This window comes from Nicotiana sylvestris, chromosome 9 (genome assembly GCF_000393655.2).
Source record: "Nicotiana sylvestris chromosome 9, ASM39365v2, whole genome shotgun sequence".
NCBI lineage: Eukaryota > Viridiplantae > Streptophyta > Magnoliopsida > Solanales > Solanaceae > Nicotiana > Nicotiana sylvestris.
Genome location: NC_091065.1, coordinates 2600703 through 2620260, shown reverse-complemented (window position 1 = coordinate 2620260; position 19558 = coordinate 2600703). Strand labels below are relative to the sequence as shown.

At 41.0% G+C, this 19558-nt stretch overlaps 1 long non-coding RNA gene across 2 annotated transcripts; it reads right to left on the bottom strand.

Annotated features, from left to right (window-relative positions):
- Positions 1-1471: 1471 nt before the first annotated feature.
- LOC138876970 (uncharacterized) lies at positions 1472-16541 on the bottom strand. Of its 2 annotated transcripts, XR_011402291.1 has the most exons (5): positions 15613-16541; positions 15122-15218; positions 14312-14456; positions 7574-9046; positions 1472-1681 (listed from the first exon to the last, which is right to left on the bottom strand). It is a non-coding gene; the product is annotated as an uncharacterized lncRNA (long non-coding RNA). The 2 variants fall into 2 exon arrangements; XR_011402292.1 differs by lacking the exon at positions 14312-14456.
- Positions 16542-19558: the final 3017 nt, after the last annotated feature.

Sequence of the window (19558 nt, the reverse complement as noted above, 5' to 3'; positions counted from 1 at the left end):
TGTACTGATTGTGGCTAGACTTGGAGCATCCGGAGGTTGATTCGTGAGGGCAAAGGCATCGCGGGCTAGAGTTTGGATCGGATCGAGGTAAGCAATGATTGTAAATACTGTTCTGAGGGTTTGAAACCCCGGATTCCACATCGTTGTGCTACTTTGAGGTGACGCACATGCTAGATGACGAGCGTGGAGTAATGCACCATTGGGGATTGTGACGTGGTTCGTCACGTACGACTGTTAAGTCGCGTATTTGATTTGAAATTTTATGATATTCCATATTTTTTTAGATTGATATTATATATTGGGATGTATGCCATGTTTGGGGCCTTGTGCCGACCTGTTGAGACCCTTAGGGGCTCTTTAGCTATTCTTCCTCACTCTATTTGTTTTGAAAGCATATTCTTAGTCATGTTTTACCTGTTATCGTTTAAATCTGATTTTATCACTTTACTTCTCAAAATATGAAAACTGTTTGGGCTGAGTTCCCTGAATTACTGATAGACCGAGGGTTTGATTGTGAGATGATGACTGAGATAGACCGAGAGTCTGATTGTGAGGTTAATGACTAAGGTAGACCGAGAGTCTGATTGTGAGGTTAATGACTGAGAGAGGTCGAGGGCGTAACTATAAGGATTATATATTTATGGATCGGGCTGCACGCCGCAGCAATATATATATATATATATATATATATATATATATATATATATATATATATATATATATATATATGTGTGTGTGTGTGTGTGTGTGTGTGTGTTCGGGTTGCACACCGCAGTGATATATTAGATCGGGCTGCACACCGCAGCGATATAGTGCTTGGGATATAGGAGCCCCTCCGGAGTCTGCACACCCCCAGTGAGCATCGCCGATGAGATATATGGATTGGGCTACACGCCGCAGCGATATATAGATCGGGTTGCGCGTCGCAACGGTTACTATATGGTACCTATTGAGCGTGAGTGCTGAGTGTGAGCGCTGATTGGTAAGAGTTGAGTCACGAGTGATTGAGGAGCGATAGATATATACATGCACATGAGTGACGCTTTGCCTGAGGGGCCTGTTTATGAACTTATTGATTTTCACTCCTATTTAAGTGAGTTTCTATCGAATATATTGATTTATTGACTGCTTTCACTCATCTTTATATTGAGCCCCTGTCAAAAATGTTGAATAAATATTTTTAAACAACTTTCATTTAAGCTGGGGTTTATGAGATGTTCAGAACTTAATCACTGATTTGGCTTTTGTTATTTCCACTGAGATTCTTGTTATGAGGTGTTTATGAATCCAGTTGTCACGACCCTAACCCTAAACCAGGTCGTGATGACGCCTCTCATGAAGACAAGGCCAATCAGTTTAACCCAATTCATCTTTTAAAGCAGTTAATCAATACAAATATAGTCTAAACATGATTTAATAATACTGAATAGCGGAAATATCGATAACAATGCGAAAAATCCAACCCGACAGCCCTAACCGGGAAGTCACAAGTCACAAGCATCTATAGACCATACACACGTCTGCTAAATCCCATAACTAATACAAATGTTTGAAAGTGAACAAAAATGATAGAGAGATAGAGACACAGGGCTGCGGACGTCAACAACTACCTCGTAATCTCCGAAAGCCGCCTGGAACTGGAGGAATCAACACTCAAGAGTGGAACCAACAACGCCTAAATCTGCACACATGGTGCAGGGAGTAAAGTGAGTACTTCAACTTAGTGAGTAACAAATGTAAATAACGACTGAAAGTAAGAAATCATGTAAAACACAAGGCATTCTATAATGAAGGAGTAAATCACTTAAAATCAGTAAAAACAGTAAAAATAAAGTAAAATCCTCTTTTAACCAGTAAAAATAGGTAATTGACCGATAATTAAGATAAAGTAAACAAATAAAAGTTCTCCCCTCGAGCATAATGTCATCAAATTCGCCCCTTTGGAAACATCTCAGAACAGTACCAACCCCTCGGGCTCAATCTCAGAACAATACCTGCCCCTCGGGATCAATCTCACATCACAATGCGTACCCGCGCTCACTAGGGATGTACAGACTCCGGGAGGGGCCCCTAACGGCCCAAGCGCAATATCAAGCCATCTCGTGGCATCAAATTTAGGCCTTCAGCCTCATATCAATCAAGCCACCTCGTGGTGTATATATGTATCTCAGGCCCTCAGCCTCAAATCAGTATCATTGTATCCTCACAACTAGGCCCTCGGCCTTACTTAGTCCGAAAATCATCACAAGCCCCTCGGGCAATAGCAAAACAGTATTTCTGAGCCCAAAACATTTTTAAACTATCATTTAAGTCTCAAAACTGAGTAAAAATGGTTGAGTAGTAAGACAATGGAAAATAACATGACTGATTTCAAGTAATAAGTCAAAACAGTGAGGAAATAGTAATAAAAATTCCCGAAGGGTTCAAATAGTTGGCACGAAGCCCAAATATGGCAGTCTGCCCAAATCATGATGATAGCAAATAAGTTTCAGTTAAATACGCGATAAAATCATCAATCGAGAAGGACCAAGTCACAATCCCCAATAGTGTACGACCCCACGCTCGTCATCAAGCATGTGTCTCACCTCAATATAGCACTACGATGTGTAATCCGGGGTTTCAAACCCTCAGAGCATCATTTATAATCATTACTCACTTCGAACCGGCTAAATCTCTAACTCGTGATGTCTTTGCCCCTCGAATCGGCCTCCACGCGCGTCGAATCTATTCAAAATTAGAACGAATACGTCACAATATGCTAAGGGAACAAAGCCCAAGCGAAAACAATCGAAAACTACCAAATATTCCTAAATTGGCCAAAACCCGAGCCCCGAGCCCACTTCTCGAAACTCAGAAATTTTTACATCAATAGATTCTTCATCTCCCCACGAGTCTATGCATATCAAGAATACCAAAATCGGAGTTCAAATGACCCCTCAAATCCTCAATTTAAGGCATCTTAAACTCGAGCCCTAATCCTCCATTTTTAGCCCTTTAATTCCTTTAATTTCAGTCTTAATCCATGAAATACTATCATAGAAATGTGTTTTAGGTCAAAAATCCTTACCTTAACGAAGTCCCTTTGATTCATCTCTTCGAAATCGCCCAAAGCTCCCAATTCTGGGTTTAAAAATGGTTAAGCCCTTCAAAAATCGCGAAGGAAGAAATATATACATTCTGCCCAGGTTTTTCTGCATCTACGGCACAACAACCATATCTGTGGTACCGCATTTGCGGTCTAAACCTCCGCTTCTGCGGAAATCACTAAAAGACCCAAAATCGCATTTGCGGTCCAATCGCCGCATCTGCGGCTTCGCAGGTGCGGTCTCCATACCGCATCTGCGATTCCAGACATCCTTCCCAAAATCCGCTTCTATGGCCCTTCTCTCGCATATGCGGCGCCGCACCTGCAGCCCCCAAACCGCAGGTGCAAAAACATCGAAAGCAGCAAATTTTCTGCAATCTCTCAAGTCTCAAATCTTCCCGTTAACCATCCGAAATCATCCTGAGGCCCCCGGGACCCTAACCAAAAGCACAAACATAACCTAATACCCTATTCAAACTTGTTCCAATCATCAAAACACCCCAAACAACATCAAATCTACCAAATAACATCGGATTCAAGCCTAAGTTTCTAAAATCTTCCGAAATATGCTTTTGATCAAAAACCCAACCAAACCACGTCCGAATGACCTGAAATTTTACACACACATCCCAAATGACACGATGAAGCTACTGCAACTCTCGGAATTCCATTCCGACCCCCATATCAAAATTTTTCCTATCAACCGAAAATCGCCAAAATATTAACTTTACCGATTCAAGCCTAATTCTATTCCGAACCTCCAAAACTCATTCTGATCACGCTCCTAAGTTAAAAATCACCTTCCGAAGCTAACTCATCCATCGGAACTCGCATCCGAGCCCTCTAACACATAAGTCAACATCCGATTGACTTTTCCAACTTAAGCCTTCTTAAAATAGACTAAGTGTCTCAAACTTCACCAAACTCATTCCGTACTCGATCAGACCAACCCGCTAACATAAAATACGGATAATGAAGCATAAAGAAGCTAAAATGGGGGAAACAAAGCGGTAACTCATGAGACGACCGGCTGGGTCGTCACATCCTCCCCAATTTAAACAAACGTTCGTCCTCGAACGAGTCAAGAAACATACTTGAAGCCTCAAACAGATGAGGATATCTACTCCGCATCTTCCGCTCGTGCTCCCAGGTAGACTCCTCCATGGGTCGACCTCTCCACTGCACTTTTACTGAAGCTATATCCTTCGACCTCAATTTCCGAACCTGACGACCCAAAATACCTACTGGCTCCACATCATGAGTCAAATCATCATCCAACTGAACCGTGCTGAAATCCAAAACATGAGACGGATCCCCAATATACTTCTAGAGTATAGAAACATGAAATACCGGATGCACACTCGACAAGTTGGGTGGCAAAACAAGCTCATAAGCTACCTCCCAATCCTCTGAAGCACCTCAAAAGGCCCAATGAACCAGGGACTCAATTTCCCTTTCTTACCAAATCTCATAACACCCTTCATGGGTGAAACCTTCAACAGAACCTTCTTGCCAACCATGTAAGACACATCTCGAACCTTCCTATCAGCATAACTCTTTTGCCTCGACTGCGCTGTATGAAGCCTCTCTTGAATCATCTTCACTTTCTCCAAGGCATACTGCACCAAATCAGTCCCCAATAGCCTAGCTTCACCGGGCTCGAACCAACCAACTAGAGATCTACACTGCCTCCCATACAAAGCCTCATATGGAGCCATCTGAATACTCGACTGGTAGCTGTTGTTATAAGCAAACTCTGCAAGTGGTAGGAACTCATCTCATGATCCTCCGAAATCAATGACATAAGCACGCAACATGTCCTCCAATATTTAAATAGTACGCTCGAACTGCTCGTCCGTCTGAGGATGAAAAGTTGTGCTAAACTCTACCTGAGTACCCAACTCTCTCTGCACGACCCTCTAAAACTGCGAAGTAAACTGAGTACCTCTATTTGAAATAATGGAAATTGGGACACCATGCAAGTGAACAATCTCTCGGATATAGATCCCTGCTAACCGCTATGAAGAATAGGTACTACACACAGGAATGAAGTGCGAGGACTTGGTCAACCGATCCACAATCACCCAAATAGCATCGAACTTCTTCAAAGTACGTGGAAGTACAACAACAAAGTCCATAGTGATTCTCTCCCACATCCACTTAGGAATATCCATCTACTGTAGAAAGCTGCCCGATCTCTGATGCTCATATTTCACTTGCTGACAATTGAGACACCGAGCTACAAATCCCATAATATCTTTCTTCATTCTCCTCCACCAATAGTGCTGCCTCAAATCCTGATACATCTTTGCGGCACTCGAATGAATGGAATACCGCGAGCTATGGGCCTCCTCCAGGATCAACTCCCGAAGCCTATCCACATTGGGCACGCAAATTCGAACATGCATCCTCAACACCACATCATCACCGATGGTCACATCTCTAGCATCATCATGCTGAACTCTATCCTTAAAGACTAGCAAATGCGGATCATCATACTAGCGCTCTCTGATGTGATTATATAAGGAAGACCGAGAAACCACACAAGCCAATACTCGACTGGGCTCCGAAATATCTAATCTCACAAACCGATTGGCCAAGGCATGAACATTAACTTCTATAGGTCTCTCCCCAACTGGAATATACCCCAAACTCCCCATACTCACTGCCTTTCGGCTCAAAGCATCGACCACCACATTGGCCTTTCCCAGATGGTACAATATAGTGATATCATAATCCTTAAGCAACTCCAACCATCTCCGCTGCCTCGAATTAAGATCCTTTTGCTTGAACAAATGTTGAAGACTGCGATGATCAGTGAACACCTCACAAGATACGCCATACAAGTAATGTCTCCAAATCTTCAATGCATGAACTATGGCAGCAAACTCCAAATCATAAACGGGGTAGTTTTTCTTATGGGGCTTCAACTGACGAGAAGCATAAGCAATAACTCCACCCCCTGCATCAACACACAACTAATCCCAACTCTCGAAGCATCACAATATATGGTGTAGGAACCTGAAACTGATGGCAAAACCAAAAATTGGAGTTATGGTCAAAGCTGTCTTGAGCTTCTAAAAGCTCTTCTCATACTCGTCCGACCATACAAATGGAGCACCCTTCTGAGTCAACTTGGTCAAGAGAAATAAGATAGATGAGAATTCCTGAACAAACTGGCGATAATAGCCTGCCAAACCAAGAAAGCTGTGAATCTATGTGGCTGAGGACGGTCTGCGCCGACTCTGAACCACCTCTATATTCTTTGGGTCAACCTAAATACCCTCATTGGACACCATGCGCCCCAAGAAAGTCACTGAACCAAGCCAAAACTCACACTTGGAGAATTTTGCATAAAGCTTCTTCTCCTTTAATCTCTGCAATACAACTCTCATATGCTCTGTGTGCTCCTCCTGACTACGCGAATATACCAGAATATCATCAATGAATACTATGACAAACGAATCGAGATAAAGATGGAACACGCTATTCATCAAATGCATGAACGCTGCTGGGGTATAGGTCAGCCTAAAAGACATCACCAAGAACTCATAATGACCATAACGGGTCCTGAAATCCATCTTAAGAATATCTGACTCCCTGATCTTCAACTGGTGATAACGCGAACGGAGATCAATTTTGAAGAACACCCTTGCTCCCTGAAGCTAGTCAAATAGGTCATCAATGCGAGGCAAATGATACTTGTTCTTAATTGTTACCTTTTGAAATTGCCTATAATCAATGCACATTCTCATCGTGCCATCCTTATTCTTCACAAACAGAACCGGCGCACCCCAAGGTAACACACTATGCCGAATGAACCCCTTACCTAGGAGCTCCTGAAGCTGCTCCTTCAATTCCTTCAACTCTGTTGGTGCCATACAATACGGCAGAATAGAAATGGGCCGAGTGTCCGGCACTAGGTCAATACCAAAATAAATATCCCTATCCGGTGGAATGCCCGACAGGTCTACAGGAAACACATAGGGAAAATCCCTCACAACTAGAACAGAATCAATACTGGGAGTCCCCGTTCCGACATCCCTCACAAACGCTAGATATGAAAGACAACCCTTCCCAACCATACGCTGGGCCTTCAAGAAGGATATCACGGTACTAGGAACATAATCAGTCACACCTTACCACTCGATCCGTGGCACACCCGGCATAGCCAAAGTGACTGTCTTAGCATGACAGTCCAAAATAGCGCGACAAGAAGATAACCAATCCATGCCATGACATTAAAATCTACCATGCTCAGTAATAATAGATCCATTCGGGTCTCCAGACCCCCAATAATCACCACACATGACCGGTACACACAATCTACAACAACAATATCGCCCACTGGGGTAGATACATGAACAGGTAAATCAAAAAACTCATAAGGCATACCCAAATAACGAGCAAAGTATGATGACACATAAGAAAAGGTGGAAGAAGGATCAAATAATACAGAGGCATCTCTGTGGCAGACTGAAACAATACCTGTAATGACAACATCTAAAGCAATAGCATCTGGTCTGCTTGAGATGGCATAGAAACATGCCTGGCCACCCCTTGATCGACCACCCCCTCTGGGCCGACCCCTGGATGACTGACCTCCACCCCTAGCTAACTGAGTGGGTGGTGGTGAAGAAACTGGCACTGAAGCCGAAGACTGACCCCTCTGCTGGGACAAACTAACAACACGACGAGGACACTGACTCCACATGTGGCCAATCTCGCCACACTCATAACAACTCCCAGGTGCTGGAGAAGGGGACTGAAGGGAACCCTCACACCGGAGTGACTAGCTGATGCACTCGGCATAGAAGAATCCTGGATCAATGGAGTACAGGTCGAACTTTGAGCTGGAAGGGCACTGAGTGATGACTGGCCCTGCTGAGATCCATGATAACCATGACCCGAAGATGCCCCACGATAACCTGGGTGAGGTGACTGAGCAGGCCTGAATGAATGGCCTCTGTTGTGCTGAAACTGGCCCCTCGAAGGAGCACCACTATAGCTGCCATATCCTCGAGGCCTCTTAGCCTCCCTCTCCTTTCGCTCCTGATGGCGAACGGTCTCAATCTCACAGGCGATATCAACAACCTCCTCGAAGGTAGCACCAGTCACCCTCTCCCTAGTCATAAGAATACGGAGATGATAAGTAATACCATCAACAAATCTCCTGATCCTCTCTCGATCCGTCGGAACCATCCAAATGGCATGACGAGCCAACTTAGAAAACCTCAACTCATATTGTGATACAGTCATATCCCCTTGTCGCAACCACTCAAACTGCCTACACAGCTCCTCTCTACGGGACTGCGGCACATACTACTCCAAGAAGAGAACAGAGAACTGCTGCCATGAAATGGGTGCTGCACCATAGGCCTACGCCTCTCAATATCCTCCCACCAAGTAAAAGCAGCTCCTGAAAACTGATAGGTGGTAAAAGTGACCCCGCTTGTCTCCAAAATACCGACAGTACTATGTATCCTCTGATACTTATCCAGAAAACCCTAGGCATCCTTGCCCTCTGTGACACTGAAGGTCGGAGGCTGTAATCTACCAAACCTCTCCAATCTACGCTACTCATCCTCCAGCATGACAGGAACCACATAGTCCTGAGAAGCTGCGACCAGCTGGGCTAGATATGCCTCCCCCGGCCTATGAAGTAGCTGCGGCTGTAGTGGCTGAAACCGCCTAAGCCAGGCTAGTGCAAACTGATAAGATCTGTGCCAAGGCCTCCTGAAGACCCGAAATCACGATGGGCACAACTGGTGCCTGAACTGGTGCTGCTGGAGTATCCATAACTGGAGCCTGATCCTGAGCTGGGCCAATTGGTGGATCAACAGGTGCTACCCTCGCTACTCTGCCTCTTCCACGACCATGACCGCGTCCTCGACTTCTGGTGGTCTCAACTGGTGGCATTGGGGGTCGTCCACCCCATCCAGTAGCTTTTGTCTTCACCATCTGTGAGAGAATAAAATAACAAAAGTTTAGTACTCGGATCAACAAGTTCGCATGACAAGAACTTCAAGAATATGGAGTTTTTTCCTAAAGGTTCTGCAGCTTCTCAAGGATAAATACAGACATCTCCGTACCGATCCGCGAGACTCTACTAAACCTGCTCATGACTCGTGAGACCTATATAACCTAGGCTCTGATACCAACTTGTCCCGATCTTAACCCCGAACGCGATCGTGATGGCGCATCTTATGAAGACAAGGCCAGCCAGTTTAAACCGGTTCATCAATTAAAGCAGTTAATCAACACAAAAATAGTCTAACACATGATTTAATAATACTGAATAGTGGAAATATCGATAACAATGCGAAAAATTCAACTCAACACAGCCCTAACCGGGGTGTCACAAGTCACGAGCATTTATAGACCATACACAAGTCTGCTAAATCACATAACTAATACATATGTTTGAAAGGTAACAAAAATGATAGAGAGATAGCGTCACGAGGATGCGTACGTCAACATCTACCTCGTAATCTTCGAAAGCCACATGGAACTAGAGGAATCAACACTCAGGAGCGGAACTAGCAACGCCTAAATCTGCACACTTGGTGCAGGGTGAGTACTCCAACTCAGTGAGTAACAAATGTAAATAACGACTGAAAGTAAGAAATCACGTAAAACACAAGGCATTCTATAATGAAGCAGTAAATCACTTAAAATCAGTAAAACCAGTAAAAACCAACTAAAATCTTTTTTTAACCAGTAAAAACAGGTAATTGACAGATAGTTAAGATAAAGTAAACAAATACAAGTTCGGACCTCGGGCATAGTGTCATCAAATCCGCCCCTCTGGAAACATCTCAGAACAGTACCAGCCCCTCGGGCTTAATCTCAGAATAATACCATCCTCTCGGGCTCAATCTCACATCACAATGGGTACCCGCGCTCACTAGGGGTGTACGGACTCCGGGAGGGGTCGCTTACAACCCAAGCGCAATATCAAGCCATCTCGTGGCATCAAATCTAGGCCCTCAGCCTTATATCAATCAAGCCACCTCGTGGCATATATATGTCTCTCAGACCCTCGGCTTCATATTAGTATCAGTGTATCCTCACAATTAGGCCCTTGGCCTTACTTAGTCTAAAAATCATCACAAGCCCCTCGAGCAATAGTAAAACAGTATTTCTGAGCCCAAAACATTTTTAAACTATCATTTAAGTCTCAAAACTGAGTAAAAATGGCTGAGTAGTAAGACAGTGGAAAATAACATGACTGAGTTCAAGTAATAAGTCAAAACAGTGAGTAAATAGTAATAAAAATACCCGAAGGGATCAAATAGTTGGAACGAAGCCCAAATATGGCAATCAGCCCAAATCATGATGATAGGAAATAAGTTTCAGTCAAATACGCGGTAAAATCATCAATCGGGACGGACCAAGTCACAATCCCCAATAGTTTATGACCCCACGCTCGTCATCAAGTGTGTGTCTTACCTCAATATAGCACTACGATGTGCAATCCGGGGTTTCAAACCCTCAGAGCATCATTTATAATCATTACTTACCTCGAACCGGCTAAATCTCTAACTTGCGACGCCTTTGCCCCTCGAATCGGCCTCCACGGGCGTCGAATCTATCCAAAATAAGAATGAATACGTCACAATATGCCAAATATTCCTAAATTGGCCAAAACTTGAGCCCCGAGGCCACTTCTCGAAACTCAAAAAATTTCACATCAATAGATTTCTCATCTCCCCACGAGTCTATGCATATTAAGAATACCAAAATCAGAGTTCAAATGACCCCTCAAATCCTCAATTTAAGGCCTCTTAAACTCGAGCCCTAATCCTCCATTTTTAGCCCTTTAATTCCTTTAATTTCAATCTTAATCCATGAAATACTACCATAGAAATGTGTTTTAGGTCTAAAATCCTTACCTTAACGAAGTCCCTTTGATTCATCTCTTCAAAATCGCCCAAAGCTCCCAATTCCGAGTTTCAAAATGGTTAAACCCTTCAAAAATCGCGAAGGAAGAAATATATACATTCTGCCAGGCTTTTTCGCATTTACGGCACAACAACCGCATCTGCAGTACCGTATTTTTAGTCTACACCTCCGCTTCTGCGGAAATCACTAAAAGGCCCTAAACCGCATCTGCGGTCCAATCACCGCATCCGCGGCTTCGCAGGTGCGGTTTCCATACCGCATCTGCGGTTCCAAACATCCTTCCCAAAATCTGCTTCTATGGCCCTTCTCTCGCATATAAGGCACCATACCTGCGAAAACACCAGAAGCAACAATTTTTCTGCAATCTCTCAAGTCTCAAATCTTCCCGTTAACCATCCGAAATCATCCCAAGGCCCCCGGGACCCCAACCAAAAGCACAAACATAACCCAATACCCTATTCAAACTTGTTTCAATCATAAAAACACCCCAAACAACATCAAATCTACCAAATCACATCGGATTTTTGCCTAAGTTTCTAAAATCTTTCGAAATACGCTTTTGATCAAAAACCCAACCAAACCACGTCCGAATGACCTGAAATTTTACATACACATCCCAAATGACACAACGAAGTTACTGCAACTCTCTTATTTCCATTCCGACCCCTATATCAAAATATCGCCTATCAACCAGAAATCGCTAAAATATCAACTTCGCCAATTCAAACCTAATTCTACTCCAAACCTCCAAAACCCATTCCGATCACGCTCCTAAGTCACAAATCACCCCTCGAAGCTAAACGAACCATCAGAACTCACATCTGAGCCGTCTAACACATAAGTCAACATCCGGTTGACTTTTCCAACTTAAGCCTTCTTAAAAGAGAGTAAGTGTCTCAAACTTCACCGAACTCATTCCGGACTCGATCAGACCAACCCGATACCACAAAATACGGATAACAAAGCATAAAAAGATGAAATATGGTAAATGAAGCGGTAACTCGTGAGACGACCGGCCAGGTCGTCACACCTGTTTTGCCCGAGGGGCTATTTACGAACTATGTTTTTGCCCGAGGGGCCGATTTTGGTTTTTTTTAATAAATGGTATTGAGCCCCTACTGAAACTGTTGGAAGGTATTTTTAAATGACTTTTACCAAAAGCTGGATTTTAAATGAGACGATTGACTCGTATTCTGATTTGAAAGCTTGTTGTGCTTATTGAGTTTAACATAAATTTGGATTCATTGTTTTCCTACTGCTCAGTCTTTATTTACTCGTATTACTTACTGGGTTGGAGTACTCACATTACTCCCTGCACCTCGTGTGCAGATTCAGGCATTTCGGAACTCGGCAGTGGGTGTTGGTTGCTCAGACGCGGAGTCATCAGAGTTAGCAAGGTGGTTGCACGACGTTCGCAGCACTGCTTCCTTCCTCTAATTTTCATTTCTATACTTAGTACATTTTGACTGTTTTTGTTGTATTCAGATCTTGGTAGATGCTCATGGCTAGTGACACCCCGATGTCGGGCTTGTATGTTATTTTTGCATTGTTCATTCAGACTTATATTATGAAATATTGTTTAATTAAAGGCTTAAAAATGACTCTAGATGATTAAAGGGTTATATGAGTGTTGTGTCAGCTGGCCTTGTCTTCACGAGAGGCGCCATCATGACCGAGCCGATTTGGGGTCGTGACAATCTAGTAGATAGTTTTCATTTCATCAATTAGGAAGGTGTACATGAACCCACACACGCTCCATTAGGAAGTCTTTGTCTTTGTTTTCCCCTTAATAACTGATAGGACACTATTAAGTCTTTCTACGAAGTCTTCTTTGTCGTTTACTCAAAGAACTATGGTGCCATTTTCTTCACGTACCACTGACTTGTTTCTATTCACTCAAACCCCTACTTTGGGGGCAGAAGAACTTTCCTTCATTGTCTTACGCTTTTGATGCACGAAACCTTAGTTTGCTTGGCTTTCTGATCCACCAATAAGTCCTTCAATGTTATTTTATGAACTAAATGATGTTTTTTTTATGTCTTTTCTTTTCTTCGTTTAAAAGCTTGTATTTGATTTGTTGAAAGAATTCTTGATTGGAAAATTGGTTGATGAATATAAAAGAGTTAAGATAGTTTAAGAAAAATAACTTTTGTCCATAAAAGAGGGAAGTCATTTTTCCCCAATCGATAAAAATTATTTCCCTACAAAATATTTTTCTCATTGAAAATAATTTTTTAAGTAATAACTGCAATCATGCCAAACACGCTCTTATAGATCTAGCAGGGTGACTTTCACTTAATCAATAGGGGAGGAGTACATGTGGATCCAAACAGGACCATGACAAAGTTGTGGATACAATATGATAGAGTTTTCTTGACATTAAGAAATATTACTCCCGCCGTTCCTTTTTAGTGTGTTACAAAAAGATTAATTTCTTTCTAAATTTTAAAAAAATTAATTTATACTTTTAACTCTTCCCTTAATGAGAAGTTTTTATATGCTTGTTTCTTTAGGTTGCTCAATGCTTTGTACACATTGCAAATAACCAGTAATTAAAGACGCATTTCAAAATATTAGGATCCATTTCACAGTTGTTTATAGATGCAATTTAATGAATTTTTACACACAAAATTTTTACTCCACGTCGAAAGTTATGTGTTCAAAATTGAACATTCATATGCTCGACTAATTTGAATTCACACTATAAAAGTATTGTAAGCGCTCCATAGCAGAGAGGACTTCATTCCAAGAAAGCTTAACACATACCCGACAGAAATTGATCATTTTAGGCTCTTTATTTTTCAATCCCCACCCTGTCCATTTCTACAGGTAGTAATTTTCAATTTACTCGTTAGATTTGACAGCATAACCTAGAAAGAGCCATCTCTTATTAGTTCTTTTGAAGCCTTTGTCTTTTTGTCTTTTTGTTTGTTAAAGTCTAACTTTTTGAAAAGAAAGAAAGAAAGATATAAGGTCTTCCTTCTTCATTCACTTTATTGGAGTTGGCTGTCTTCCATTAATTATTTCTTTCACTTTTATCACATGATAATACTTGCTTTGGGTACTTCCTTCTTTCAAAATGTTTATTCGTACACATTACAAATAATCAGTAATTAAAGTAATTAAAGACGCATTTCAAAATGTTAGGATCCACTTCTAGTTTCCTTGCATTTGCATAAGTAAGAAAAGTTGACAATGTTTGAAATTCTAACCTCACATCAACAAATATTCCATAAGAGGGAAAAGTCTAATTTTCTCTAATGAAAGTGAAGGATGAATGTGATGACATTCTAGATGAAGTTATGAGAGGGAAAACTACACCTTGGACTATTTATCGGCTTTGCTACTTTGAATATATTCTGTTTAGTTTTCCCCACTCCAGCAAGTCTTCTCCACTTGACGTTTGGGGCCATGTAACAACGCTCCACTTGATGAAGTGAAAACAACCTTCGTCACCTTTTAGTGTCTGGTGATACCATTTTATTATTTAATTAGATGGTATTATTCACTTAAAAATTAAGCAAAAAGTAGAAGAGGAGACCAAGTAAATCTAAAATTTATAGGCAAAAACGCTACTGTAATTTGTTTTAATTTGTCTAACTCTTGACGGATAGAGTTATTCCGTATCTGTGTTAGTAAGAGGTAACAAGTATCCCGTAGAATTTGTCGAGGTGTACAAGTTGACCTCGATACCAAAATTATAATGTTTTTCCCGCGGTTTAGAGCCTGTGTTTAGTAGTGTAAGCGTATAGTTTAAGTTCTATGGATTCAACCTTTAAGATTTTTATAATTAAACTCGTTGTATTTTTAAAGGTATGAATTCATAGGTATCTACTATATATAACGCTAAATGTCAAATAGCAATTATGACACATAAGTCAAATAAGCATGTAACAATTAAAGCAGGAATTGACGGCATAATATTAAGCAATGGAGATAAGAGAAACAATTACTATAACAATTAAGTCATGAAATAAAGCAATTCATGAAATACGAATAAACAAGGAAACAAGCAATTTGGCGATGTATAGACACTCGTCACCTCGCCTATACGTCGTTACACATGAAATTCACGTAACACATAGTTCAAGGGTTCTATTCCCTCAAGTTAAGGTAAACCACGACACTTACCTTTCTTCACAATTCAAGTGATCACTCTACCACAACTTTTCCTTTCCAATTAGTCTCCAACCCAATCAAATCCAAATCAAACTCGTGAAAAATCCATCTGAAATCGCCCAAAACCAGGGTCAAACTCTAAAAATGAACAAAAATGTCGGACTCTGGACTTATACATTCTGTCTATAGTTTTAATTTGAAAATATGTGTCATTTTCCATTTTTCAAGATTACAAAACTATTGGATTATTATTAACTCAATATTTTAAAATTAAAATTATGTAGATATTCCAAAATATATGAAAAATACTATAGGTTGCAATTATTCCCATGTCTGTGATAAAACAATTTTTTAAAAAATTGTTGGTTTTAGTTCACATATATTTTAAATCTCGAAAAACAAAAATGTCACAAAATTTGGAATAGATGGAGTAATTTTTTATTAATTTATATGCTCCAGCACACATTAAAATTTCCTTTAATTAAAAAAAGAAAATGGAGTACCTAGCTGAAGGATCACAAAGTAGAGATTAATTGACAAGTTGTACTTTCATCTCAGTAGCATTGGAATCAGCAACAGGTGGTTGTGACTTTGATTGTGTACCGTTTTCCATCTGCTTGAGGGCTCGGGTGGTTAACGAATCAATTTGGACTTGAAAGCTTCTGGAATTTTTGCTGTTTCTGGACTGCTGGTGCATCACTTCTGCGATGTCCTAGTCGTAGAAGCAACCTCGCAGAAGCGACCGTCGCAGATGCGGACAGTATTGCGCAGGTGCGATGTCTTAAAGACGCAGAAGCGGGCTGAGGCAGAAGCTGGGCATGATTTTCACAGAAGCAATCCTTTGTCGTAGAAGCGATGTGATGCTTCTGTTTGCAGGTGCGAAAATTGGACTGCCAGTGAGGATCACAAATGGGAGGTTTGTCTCGCAAAAGCGAGCTTGCAGAAGCACAAGAATCTGTCCGCAGAAGCGATTGGAGTAAATCAGCTTCAGCTGTTGCTGCACTTGATGACGCGAATGCAGGAACCGTTTCACTTCCAACAACTCTGTTTGTTGCTGGTGTCGATGATCAGATTCTCGTTAACTCATTCAAGGTTGATCCTATCAATTCATTCGTCTCATTCAAAGTTTCTTGCTAATGGTGTCGAAGCTGATCATAACTGAACATATTATTTACTTTTCATCCTTATAATCACATGAGCTTTAATATACAAAATGTGAGTTTTATTTATGCTGAGGCAATCCAGTTCTTTAGGAAAATAACAAGATACTTATGTGCATACCTGTTATTTATTGCAATTTTAGTGATTTTTCGCATATAAAAATATAATCCACATTACAAATATCGCATAAGTTTTAATGAACCCGGTGCTACAAGACTGTATCCGCCACTTGCGATAGGTGGCAGGCAATGTGATGTCCAAAAGCAATGACACACATGCATATAAAAAATCGCTGAAAACCATCCAAATTATCTAGGAATAATAGACTGATATAGTTATAAGTAATAAGTTATAACTATGTTATAAGTTATAAGTTAATCCATTCTTTTAGCTTTTAAGTTATAACTTTTAGCTATGTCATAAGTTATAACTTTTAGCTTATTCTTTAAATACACTGACATAGTTATAAGTTAATCCATTGTAGCATGTGAACTGCTGTTTATAGGAAAAAAACAAGACACCTTAAATAACAAGTATTAAAGTCACAATAGAACTAGACAAAATGAAGGACTATTATTGGCAATTGAAAATCACAAGTAACTCTATTATTTAATTTTTCTGTTTGGCAAGGAAGATGTGTTAACATAGTTATAAATTGTAAAGGTGTGGATATCGGGCTCCTGAGGGAAGCCTATCAAATACCATATAAGGATATCACACAACACCTTTCCCTCAGCCAATGTGGCACTGAACACTCGCTGGTACGCATAGATGATTATAATCTCACATTTTCACTCTTCATTTTACTACCGACGGGAGGTCTTCAGTGCCTCACATCGCTTCGATGTCTATGGATTAGCAACGTCTCTTTATTTTTGGTTACTTCTATTGGCTTGTCTGTTAATTCTTTTCCTCTGTTAAAGTCTTGTTGAGCAGTGTGTAATGTGTCCATTGCCACAGTGAAGCCGAGGAATCATCTTGAGGTCGAGATGAATTTATTGTTAGATGACAACAACAAAAGGTGCTAAAATCCTTATATTTGCATTGAAACATTGTAAAAAAAAATATGTTATGTGCAGGTTTTGAGATAATTTTCTCAAAAAAGCTAATAGCTCATGTAATAATTTGGTATATGCACATATATGTCATCATAATGTTTATTGTTGTAATGACCCGACCAGTCGTTTTGTTACAATTTGATCGCCAGTTCTCGGGCATGTCTAGCCCCGTGTGATGTATTATAACTCATGTAAATCGTTGTTTTTGGTTCTCACGGTAATCGGAATGAATTTGGAAGGACAGTTCTCAGTTTGAAGCTTGAAATTTGAAAGGTTTGACCAAGATTTGGCTTGTTTGTATATGATCTCGGATTGGAGTTTTTATGATTTGGTTAGCTCCATTAGATGATTTGGGACTTAGGAGCGTGATCGGAATGCATTTTGGAAGTCCGCGGAAGGTTTAGGCTTGAATTGGCAAAATTGAGATTTTGGCGTTTTCTGGTTGATAGGTGAGATTTTGATATAGGGGTCGGAATGGAATTCCGGAAGTTTTAAAAGCTCCGTTGTATCAATTGTGACGTGTGTGCAAAATTCCAGGTCATTCTGACGTGATTTGGTTGGGTTTTTGATCAAAAGCAAAATTCGGAAGATTTTGGAATTCTTAGGCTTGAATTTGATGCAAATTTGGAGTTTTAATGTTGATTTGAGCATTCCAAAGGTTGGAATGAGTTTGAATGATGTTATGGGATATGTAGGCATGTTTGGTTGAGATCCCGAGGGCCTCGGGTGAGTTTTGGATGGTTAATAGGATCAATTTCATGTTTTGAAAGTTGCAGATTTTCTGGTTTCAGTTTCAGGCATTTTTGTTGTTTGCGATCACGTATAAGCGTTCGCGATCACGTAGGCTCAGTTGGGCAAGGGTAAAGAATTGTTCTATGCGATCGCATAAGTCAGGTCGTGATCGCAGTTTGTTAAGAGTTATTGCTTCGCGAACACGTGGGAAGGCCGCGTTCGAATTGAAGAAAGTGGGCAGGTGAGAGGTGGAAGGCATTGTTCTATGCGATCACGTGGGGATGGTCACGATCGCGTGAGTTGGCTTGGCAGTGTTTCGCGATCGCATGTGTTGTTCCGCGATCATGTAAGGTAAGTTGAGGGGTAGTCCTATTTTGTGCTTCGCGATTGCGAGGCAATTTTCGCGATTGCGATGAAGGAAATATCTGGGCAGAATGTTTAAGTTCTAAATCGAGGGTTTAAGTCCAATATCACAAAAACCATTGGAGAGCTCGGGAGAAGGTGAAATTTGAGGAAATTTTCAGTGGAATTATTGGGGTAAGTATTCTTCCCTCACATTTGGTTTAATTTCATGATTTAATTTGAGAAATTAGAGTGAAAATTGGGGGGAAATGGAAGAAAAGTTTGAGATTTCTTTTGGGGATTTGAATGGGCAATTGAGGTCAGATTTTGATGAAATTGATATGGGTAGACTCTAGAGTGAATGAGGATTCTATTGATATGATTTTTATTGGATTTCGAGACGTGGTCCCGGGGGGAGGGTTTGAGCAAATTGGATATTTTCGAGTGGGCTTTGCTCGCTTAGCATATTTTAATGGTTATGTATTGATTGTGGCTAGATTTGGAGTATCCGGAGGTCGGTTCATGAGGACAAAGGCATCGCGGGCTAGAGTTCGGATAGGATCGAGGTGAGTAATGATTGTAAATTTTATTCTAAGGGTATGAAACCCCGGATTGCACATCGTTGTGCTATATTGCGGTGATATATATGCTAGAAGACGAGCGTGGGGTCGTGCATTGTTGGGGATTGTGACCTAGTCCATCCTAAAGGATTTGTTTTACCGCGTATTTGATTGAAAACTCTTTGCTATCATCTTGTTTTGGCGGAATGCCATATTTGGGCCTAGTGCCAAATATTTGGACCCTTATGGGATTTTTACTGATATTTCCTCATTGTTTTGACTTTAAACTTGTACTCAGTCATGCTATATCCTACTGTTTTCATAACTCAGCCATGTTTACTCTGTTTTAATATATTAAATGATATTTCAAATAATATTTTGGGTTGAGCATCATGTTTTACTGTTGTCCGAGTGGCTTATGTGATTTTGACTGAGTAAGGCCGAGGGCCTGTGTTGTGAGGATACTTTTAAGTCAGGATGCACGCCGCATCGGCGATACACTGATTATGATATGAGGCCGAGAGCCTAATGATGAAGCCACGAGATGGCTTGATATTGCGCTTGGGCCATAAGGGGCCCCTCCAAGAGTCTGCATA